At 40.3% G+C, this 11,002-nt stretch overlaps 1 protein-coding gene across 1 annotated transcript in view; it reads left to right on the forward strand.

The window, feature by feature from the left end:
• The window catches only part of LOC146666312 (uncharacterized), a 477,181-nt gene that overhangs the window by 369,428 nt on the left and 96,751 nt on the right, over positions 1-11,002 (forward strand). The window lies entirely within an intron of this gene.

The following is an 11,002-nucleotide window of genomic DNA, read 5'->3' on the forward strand; positions in this document are numbered from 1 at the left end:
TCTTGGACAAAAGAATTTCTGTGGCTGCAATATGACAAGCTAAATAACCAGGGCTGCACATAAGTGGTCCGCAGGTGCGCATTCGCTGTCAAAATAAAAAACACGCACAAGGGTTAGGGTTAAATTTAAAAACTGTACTTTTGAGTTAAAATATATATTTATAATTTTAATAAATGACAAATTAAAAAGGCATGAACATTTTTTTTGTATCGAAAAAATATCGAACCGTGACACCAAAGTATCGAACCGAACCGAACCGAACCGTGAATTTTGTGTATCGTTGCACCCTTAATATATATGTATATACACATATGTATATACACATATGTATATATATATATATATATATATATATATATATATATATATGTATATACACATATGTATATACACATATGTATATATATATATATATATATATATATATATATATGTATGTATGTATGTATGTATTTCTTTCACACTTTGGGGGTATGGGGCATGCTATTCTCTAAATAGATAAGAAGCATCCTGTTTATATACTGCATCTTCCAGACTGTGTTTGCACTGACCGTTTTGACAGGGTTGGCTACGTTCAGTCAAACAGAAGAACTCACAAAAACATATTTTGCTGAAGGAGAAAAAAAAGAGCCCTTTCAAGAGCAGACAGAGTGCTGGTAGTGCTATTAGTGAAAATTATTTTGTTGACCTGGAAACTCTACACACAAAAGCTTGGCAGGATAACATAAAAACCAATCAACGACACTTAGGATACAAATCTGAGCCTTTCTGTTGTTAAAAAAAGTACTTATTTTGACACAGGGCATTGCCTGGTGGGTTTACTTTGCAGCCATTTTCTAGCTCCTGTTTATAACCTTGTCCGTTCATTGTACTGGACTTGACCACTTCCATGCATTTTTGTTCGTATTGATTTTCTGAGATATTTTGACAAAACAACATGGATGTCCCGTTAGCAGCAATGATACATTAGTCACCTTGTGAGTTTGTCTCTGTGTGTTTGTGTGTCAGCATGGAGATATATGGCCCTGAAGACAATTTACTAGCACGAAAATACTGCTCTGAGTACTTTGGCATCTGTTTATGCACTTCCCAGCTACGAGATTATAACCACTGACAGGTGAAGTTAATAATAACACTTCTCTTAACATCGTTGCTGATTGAGCACCCCTTTCTTTGCTCCCTGGTGGTACAGTGAGACAATGTGACGCACCAACCCCACAAAACTACTCAAGAACTGCTCAGAGAACCTCACACAGAGGCCTTGACCTTGCCTCCAACTCCAAAGTCCTAATCCGATTGAGCATTTACAAGAATATCTCTCCTGGAAAAATTCCAATTTACAGAAACCCTCCCAATCTTGCAGCTCGCATGTCCCAATCCCAGACTGCACGGGACATCCTCCAGAGGTCCCCTGTCCTTGCTCCAATTTATCAGAGGTGTTTTGGGGTTCCAAAGGGGACTGTCATAATAATAAGACTGTAATATTTTATGATCAATATATAAATATTTCTCTGTTTGTGGACAAAATGTTTTTACTATCACAATTGTGCAAGAGACATTCACTAAACTTTACAAGTGTTTTAACACACTTGTAAAGTTTATTGGGTCTAGTCCGATCCAGGAGAACTGGGGTCTCATTTATCATGTGGTAATGATTATACTGACTGGTCACAACATGGTGAACTGTAACATCCAATCAAAAATAATCTCCACAAAAAGGCTAAAATAAATTCAGTATCCTATATGTTTTAGTAAGCAACTTGTAGTGTTTTGTGGCGTTTGAGTGTATTTTGTTTGGTTGGAGACTATTAGCACAGCTGGAATGTCCAGCTGCAGACGGGAACCTGTTATCATGAGCTGTACAGTGATGTGAGTGTCCACAACTTGTAAACAGAAAGAACATTTTCCATCATTATCTTCCCTCCATAATACTAAGACAGCATCAGTTAAACTGGATCGTATGATCTGCTCAGGCGCTTCCACTTTGCTCTCCAGTGTGTGCTTTTCTGTTTTGTGCCTTTCTCTAGTTTGTATATATTTCTCTTGACTGTATACATTTCTTCCATTTGCTATTTATTCCTAATGTCTTTACTATTTATATCTTTTTTTTTTACTTCTGCACAGTTGGGGTGAAACACTCGTAATTTTGTTGTACATGTACAATGACAATAAAGGGCTATTCTATTCTGCTCTAAGCAGAAGGTGAGGTAAACAGATGTATGATTTTGCTGAATACACAAAATACTAAGCAAAACGTTGACTTCTGACGCAGACTAACTGATATAAACTGATATGACGTGCATACAACACAGTGGCATCTAACCCGGATGTTTTACACTTTCTCCATCATCTGACAGACGACAATCACTATCATCTGTTATTTACCAGCCTGTTAAATTTGGTTATATAACGGACTGATACATTTACAGAAGTGCTGATTTGTCATCAAAATGACATCAAAAAATATCGAACAACAATATAATGATTAACATCTGGGCAGTCGGGGAACACTTTCTGAATTAAAACTTAAAATCTCTGAGTTAGAAATCTAAATTAAGATTATTGTGTATGTGATGTGATATTTCTGCAACAGGTGTTTTGAATTTATTTTATGGGTTGGGTTGAACCATCACTAAGAAAGCTGTGAGGTTTTTCTTCAAGACACTGTCACACGTTGCTCTTTCCCGAAAAAAATGCTGTTAGGAAACACATTACATAGCTTTTTAAGCATGACTAAACCATTTAAAAACATGTTTGTAAATGCCATACTAGGGAAGAGGATATAAGTATTAGCTAATACCTTACTAATACTTACTAATAAGTCTTACCAGCACTTTTTTTTTTGACTGATTCTATAAAAAAGTAAAAGATGTTTTCTTTTTTTTCCGGGCACCTTGCACACAGCCTATCAAGCTTAAAAATAAAACCAGGACAAACAGATTCAGGGATAGCTTCTTTCCCAGAGCTATCACCGTAGTAAATAAGCTCAAAAACAACTGAACCTATTCCATACTGTCACTGTCATTATATTATGCTGCTATTCATACTGTCATTATATTATGCTGCTATTCATACTGTCATTATATTAATGCTGCTATCCTGTATATATTGTACATACTATTGTTTGAGTACTTACGATTGTTTTTTTTTTGTACTTTTTATATTTTACATTTATATTTATTATTGAAACTTGCACCAAGGGAGTGGCACTCCAATTTCGTTGTACTCTGTACAATGACAATAAAGGCTATTCTATTCTATTCTATTCTATTCTATTCATTGATTAAAGGTTCATGGTATAATATCATCTTTTAAATCCTATAAAAGCAATAAGGCACAATGATGATAATTATATAATATAGGAAGGCACAGTTATGTCTATAATGGCTTTGCTCTACCACCTGCTTTTAGACCTAACTCTTCAGAGCGTGTCGTGATGTTACGCAATTAGACCATAAGTTGAACCCACTGGCACGTAGAGGTGGCTTGCAAGGAATTCAAAGGTGAGCCTCACACTGTCCTGCAGATTATGTGTGTTCTTTCCACAATCACCATTTTGCTCTCAAACTGTGTTGTGGCTCTCAGAAGGCACCAAGGCAGAACCAGCTCCACACTATCACAGGCAGCAGCACTATTAGCACATAAAAAGGCAGGTAGAGAGAATTTACTGTGGGCGCATTGATTATTCATTCATCAACGCATAGATACACATTTTTATTCTCTCCAGTGCTTCATATTCAGGTTATTTTCTTATGGAAAAGCCTGAATCTGGACGTTAGCAATGTTATTAGATTTTTTTTTTCTTAAAATGGCGTCTTCTTAAACATGCCTGGAATGCTATTATGAGCAGATGAACATAATGGGGCATTTATGGGCTTTAGGGCCCAATCTTTCTTAAGGAAGTGATTCAGAGAGCAAAAACAAGTGTGCAGGATGAGCATGAATTTGCTATGAGGCCTGAAATGCAAGTCCACATGAATGATTAATGATTAATTAGCATGTCTTCTCGATGTGCAAACAGGCAACTGTATACCAGCAGGATTATATTTTTCATTGGGCCAGTTTTCATCTTGTTTCATCAGTGCACGAGATAAAGCAAACAATTGTTTTTGCACCCTATAGAAAGCGATTCCAAACCAACTTCTTCATTAGTCATTCTCGTGCACTTTAATTTTGTTTTCTGAATTTCCCTGTAGAGTCATTTGGGCAACATATGTAGCTTGTTTACCACAAAAAAAGCCTTTTAAAAAATCTTTTGCTTATTTTTTTTAATCAACCCACATAAGTTTGTTATTTCTATCATTCCCATTCCTATATAATCTGTCAACAACGCTGTGGCGTTTATAATTCGCCTGGGAAGTTGTTACAGCTTAACAATTCCCTAAAGGAGCCACGGTATGCTTCAACAAGAAGAGCAGGATAAGTGCGAGAAGTGTGGTGATTGTAAATGAGGTTACAATTATTTCATCATGCAAATTCCCCTTCTTTACTGTTTTAACCTGAATGATATCACTTGTTGCAATGCAAGGAGCGGATCAGTTTTCAGTCTTGTCATGCTGCCGGCTGACTTCTTCCTCATTATAATGAGATGGGATTGCTTTAATACACAGAATTATTATATTAATACCTTCTTAAAGATAGTCATATTTATGTCAACCTTTGGGTCAGTCAGCACTCTGAATACGAATGATTCACTGCAGGATGTGTGGATTGTAAGTGCTCTGCTGTGCAACAGAAAATTAGTGTTTTTTAGAGTATTTAGTACTTTTATAAAAGATACTTGACAATATGTTGAAATTTGTTGCATTTATATACAAATCACAACATACTGATGCCAGCTGAAAAGCATGTATTTGCATATATTCACTTAATTTCAAAAGGTGTATCACAGATACAGCAAACAATCCTTCTTTATTTTTTATTTGTGCCTGGTTTTTGTTGTGTTGAGCCTGTGGCATTTGACATATCTGACATTTATTCTTCTCTTTGTTAAGAGCCTGTTTAATCTATACACCCTGCTTATGGCGCGCTCGCACTCAGAGTCATTGTGTGATCGCTTGACACCAAAGCAAATAAAAAGGGATGAGCAAAACGGTTCTTGGAATCTATTTTTCTGATATTACAAGCGCGGCAGGGCTCACGGTTTAAAAGTGAAGATGTTTTGGGTGGCAGCAGGGCGCACAAGCATATCAAGTGTCCTTGAAGCGACACAGTAGGGGGGGGCGTGTCATGTCTATCTTTAATGTTAAGGATTTGCAGTTGTGTTGCCTGCGCAGACCATGTCAGGCATGTTCTGCGCTTTTCTTTTTGTGATGTGGATTTACATTTTTGAATTTAAAACAGTTAATTTGACAGTGTGTGTTTTGTGTGTGAAGAGGGGGTATGTGTGTTAAAAAACAACAAAAAACCACTACATTGTTTTCAGTTTAGTAATCTATCCCCTGCACATGGTTGCTGTGTGAATGACATCCAAGATATGAGAGTAGGCATCTTGACACACAAAGAGAAACGTGTGCAGGTAGATGGATCCTATACGCATATGTCAAGGAGTGGCTGGCAATTACCAACTCACGAGTAGTATCAAAGTAGCACGGAGGGAGGTTAGCCAACTAACGGAGTTGCAGAAAGGTGCGACAAATAAGGTGCCTAAGAAATACAGCAAGCTGTCCATACCTGAGGCCTTGGAAACTGCCAAGCAAAGACTCACAGCCTTGGCCAGCCGCTTGAGGAGGTACACCAGAGAGATAGAAGGCAGGAGAATAAACCAGCTGTTCTCCACAGAACCAGCAAAGGTGTACTCTCAGTGGCAAGGGAACAATAAGAGAACAGCACCACCAAGGCTGGAGACGGAGCAATACTGGAAGAGCATATGGGAGAAGGATGCAACCCATAACGGCAATGCTCAGTGGCTAGAGGATCTGAGGGCTGACCACAGCGACCTCCCTGAACAGGGTCCAGTAACCATCACAGTGGCAGATATCCAAGAAAGGGTCTCCAGTATGAAGAGTTGGACAGCACCAGGGCCCGACATGGTTCACGCCTACTGGCTGAAGAAGCTGACTGCACTCCACGAGCGTCTGGCAGCACAAATGAACCAGCTGCTAGTTAACGAGAGACACCCGGAATGGCTAACTGAAGGCCGGACGGTCCTGATCCCCAAGGACCCCAAGAAGGGACCGGTCCCCTCCAACTACCGACCAATAACCTGCCTCAGTACTACATGGAAGCTCCTGTCAGGCATCATATCGGCTAAGATGAACAGGCACATGGGTCAATACATGAGCGGGACACAGAAAGGGATTGGCAAGAATACCAGAGGCGCAAAACACCAGCTACTGGTAGACAGAACAATCAGCCGAGACTGCAAGACCAGACTGACCAACCTGTGCACTGCCTGGATTGATTACAAGAAGGCCTATGACTCAATGCCCCACAGCTGGATACTGGAATGCCTAGAATTGTACAAGATCAATGGGACCCTAAGAGCCTTCATCAGGAACTCAATGGGGATGTGGCGTACAACACTAGAGGCCAACTCCAAGCCCATAGCACAAGTCACCATCAAGTGCGGGATCTACCAAGGAGATGCTCTGTCCCCACTGCTGTTCTGCATAGGCCTGAACCCCCTCAGTGAGATCATTAACAAGACTGGCTACGGATACCGACTACAGAACGGAGCAGTTGTCAGCCACCTCCTGTACATGGATGACATCAAGCTGTATGCCAAGAGTGAACGAGACATCGATTCACTGATCCACACTACCAGGCTATACAGCAATGACATTGGAATGTCGTTCGGACTGGAGAAGTGTAGTCGGATGGTAACAAAGAGAGGGAAGGTAGTCAGAACTGAGGGGATTGAACTACCAGAAGGCAACATTGCAGACATAGAGGACAGTTACAAGTACTTGGGGATCCCACAGGCGAATGGGAACCATGAAGAGGCCGCTAGAAAAGCTGCAACCACCAAGTACCTGCAGAGGGTCAGGCAAGTCCTGAGGAGTCAGCTGAATGGTAAGAACAAGATCCGGGCCATCAACACGTACGCCCTGCCCGTGATCAGGTACCCTGCTGGGGTAATAGGCTGGCCAAAGGAGGAGATAGAAGCCACTGACATAAAGACAAGAAAGCTCCTTACCATGCATGGAGGGTTTCACCCCAAATCCAGCACCCTGAGGCTGTACGCTAAGCGGAAGGAAGGGGGCCGGGGACTGGTGAGTGTCAGCACCACAGTCCAGGATGAGACAACGAACATCCAAGAATACATTAGGAAGATGGCCCCAACTGACCGAGTGCTCAGTGAATACCTCAGGCAGCAGAAACCCAAGAAAGAGGAGGGAGACGAGGAACCATCATGGAAGGACAGGCCCCTGCACGGTATGTACCACCGGCAGATAGAGGAGGTGGCTGATATCCAGAAATCCTACCAGTGGCTGGACAAAGCTGGACTGAAAGACAGCACAGAGGCACTAATCATGGCAGCACAAGAACAAGCTCTGAGCACAAGATCCATAGAGGCTGGGGTCTATCACACCAGGCAAGACCCCAGGTGCAGGCTGTGTAAAGATGCCCCAGAGACAATCCAGCACATAACAGCAGGGTGCAAGATGCTAGCAGGCAAGGCATACATGGAACGCCATAACCAAGTGGCCGGCATAGTGTACAGGAACATCTGTGCCGAGTATAACCTGGAAGTCCCGAGGTCAAAATGGGAGATGCCCCCAAGGGTGGTGGAGAATGACCGAGCTAAGATCCTGTGGGACTTCCAGATACAGACGGACAAAATGGTGGTGGCTAACCAACCGGACATAGTGGTGGTAGACAAACAGAAGAAGACGGCCGTAGTGATCGATGTAGCGGTTCCGAATGACAGCAATATCAGGAAGAAGGAACACGAGAAGCTGGAGAAATACCAAGGGCTCAGAGAAGAGCTCGAGAGGATGTGGAGGGTGAAGGTAACGGTGGTCCCCGTGGTAATCGGAGCACTAGGTGCGGTGACTCCCAAGCTAGGCGAGTGGCTCCAGCAGATCCCAGGAACAACATCGGAGATCTCTGTCCAGAAGAGCGCAGTCCTGGGAACAGCTAAGATACTGCGCAGGACCCTCAAGCTCCCAGGCCTCTGGTAGAGGACCCGAGCTTGAAGGATAAACCGCCCGCAGGGGCGTGCTGGGTGTTTTTATATATATATATATATATATATATATATATATATATATATATATATATATATATATATGTGTATATATATATGTGTATATGTGTATATATATATGTGTATATGTGTGTATATATATGTGTATATGTGTGTATATATATGTGTATATGTGTATATATATATGTGTATGTGTATATGTATATATATATGTATATATATGTGTATGTATGTATATATATATATATATATATATATATATATATGTAGTAGCTTGTTTACAATAGAAGTATCAAGTGAAAAAGGAAAATAGCCACATGCTCACACTCTAAAACTCACACTCATCAATGTTACCACCCTTCCTTCTAAGGCAGAGAACTAAGAGATAAGAACTAAGAGATACAAACAACATGTGAAAGAAGCTTTGGGGTTAGTCATTAAGTGTGTGTGGAGAAAAAATGAGAGATTGAACTAAAGGGAATTAATTTTGTTCCTCTCATCCCTAAGAAAATACATCTAGGGAATATCTGGGGCACTGGAAGGGGCACAGAGATCCACAAAATGATGATCTTGAAAGAGATAACCACCAGCCCACTCACCACAGCTTTTATTGCATAAGCTAATTTGCAGTGCTTAACCTTTGACGGGGTTTTAAAGAGACAAAACTGAGCAACATGCACACAAGCCATGATTAGACATCTACACAATAAGTACATTAAACACAAAGCTCAGAACAAATTATGGGCAGACAGAGGAGTGCAGTGCAGTGGAATGAGCGGTAGATTGTTCATGACAGTATGCAAAAACTCATTCAAGTTCAAAATCACCCCATTCATTGTCCAGTTTGAGAAAAGAAGCTTTTTGTCCAAATGAGGATTCATATATTGCCACTTTACAGCTCCCACTAGATGATGCACATGTTGCTGACTCAAGAGAGACTGATTATGTAAGCATTTACAATCTGTTTAGGATTAGCAAATTTAATAAATTGTTTTTCTTGCAAACATGGCAGTGGTGTGATCTTATCGGCTCTCCTATCCAAAATTTAATTGCTCGATTAATCCTTTGTGAAATTATCCCCGGGGCCACTCCTGTGCAGCAGTATGTGGGATCATAAACAAAACTCTTTCAGTATCAAAGGTGTTTTTTTTGACATTTGATTCCTAAATAGATCTCCAACCTGCACTCACTGCAGCTAATATCAACTGATACACAATATTTCCTACAATATGAATAATTGTATGAATATTGTAATGACTGTAATGACTCAATGATATTCTTTGTCTCCCTGCTACCTCTCAGCAGTCATGAAATTTGTTTTCATTTTCATATGATAATGATAATCTTCGCTGTTTAGCTGCTAAACTGAGTGGAATTGACTACCCCTTAATTCCTAATCCAGAGCTGTGATCATCCCTATGATGGAGTTTTTGAGTCATATTCTTTTTAAAACTCGGATATTGCTCTATAGTTTCACTGTTCTTCTTGTAATCCTAATTACAAAACTGATTATCACTGCAGAGTGTTAAACACAAACACAGTTTTTGGAGCTTTGACCTTGTAAACTAAAAAAAAAGAAGCGTTACTTTAAAAACAAATTACATGACGATATACAGGATCTGCACTTTTCATTGCTGGTGTGCTGGGACCAAATTGCTGACTAGAATAGACTCTCCATTAGACTCTCTAATCTGTGGGCGACCCATTATCTTGCATTGCATAACGTTGAATTTAAAATACTTAGATGTTCTACTGCAATTTTCCTGTCATGAAAGACAGCACATTACATCACCTTACATAAAGACAATGGTAGCTTCACAACTGCACTGAGCACTTAAAGCATACTTTTTGGAAGACCCTTTACTTTCCTGTTTATTCAGATGAAAACGATGAAACTATATATTATAAATTTGATTTATTTTTTTATGCATCTGTAAACCACCACAGTGGATATGAATCTAGAGTTAATTCTAAGATTTGAAAATGGATTCTGTAGAAATTGACCCCACGCGAATATGGTTTTATTACTGGGAAGCATTTATTGATGTGACACTCATGTCTGTTCACACCCTGCTCCTCGACTTTTCAGCCAGTTGACAGTTCCCTCTGGTCTCTGGCTTCACTGTATATAAAGGGAGAAGCCTCATTAGACCGATTGCTGCCACCTGTCCCTCCAGCCTCCTTGGTACTGCCCCACTCCTCCCCTGCAGCTGAGCCAGGGACCACGCCTCCTCCACAGTAGCTTTCACTCTAACTTTAAATATGAGGTCCAAAAAAAAAAGAGTTAAGGAGGTAAACATTAGGCTGAAAATCCCAAAGGAACATTTTTCTTTAAAAGAAGGAGTGCACTGACCAGCTCAGCAGAGCAAAAAGGCGCAGAAGACCACAGGAGACAACAAAAGTAGATGGCAGCAAAATTCCTTCCCCTTCAAGAAAAAATGCCTTGATCGCTAATCTAGCCGCATCAAGAATACTCTCGTCAAAGTGTAAATTCAAGAAAGGAATTGATGATTTGAGTGCTGCTTGGATTAGCAGGATGAAGTGTACAAGGCTACACTCTCTGCTCACATTCAGCCAAATGCTGCAAAAATGGTCAGGCGGCCCTTCACGGTGTAAATGGATAATGACCTAAAACATTCTGAAAAACAACCCAAGAGTTTCTCAAGGCAAAGGAATGGGATATTCTTCAGCGACAAAGTCATTCACCTAATCTCTATTCAATGGAGCGTGTTTTTCAGTTAGAAAAGACAAAACTGAGAAGGGCCCACAAATACACAATAACTGAGGATTGTCATACAAGAATTAGAAACAAGTCCATATGATTAAATTAAATTAAATTTTAGTTATATA

The sequence above is a fragment of the Rhamphochromis longiceps genome, linkage group LG7, assembly GCF_057381845.1.
Source record: "Rhamphochromis longiceps isolate RC_006_pf linkage group LG7, R_longiceps_female_GT1.1, whole genome shotgun sequence".
In the NCBI taxonomy this organism is placed as follows: Eukaryota; Metazoa; Chordata; class Actinopteri; order Cichliformes; family Cichlidae; genus Rhamphochromis; species Rhamphochromis longiceps.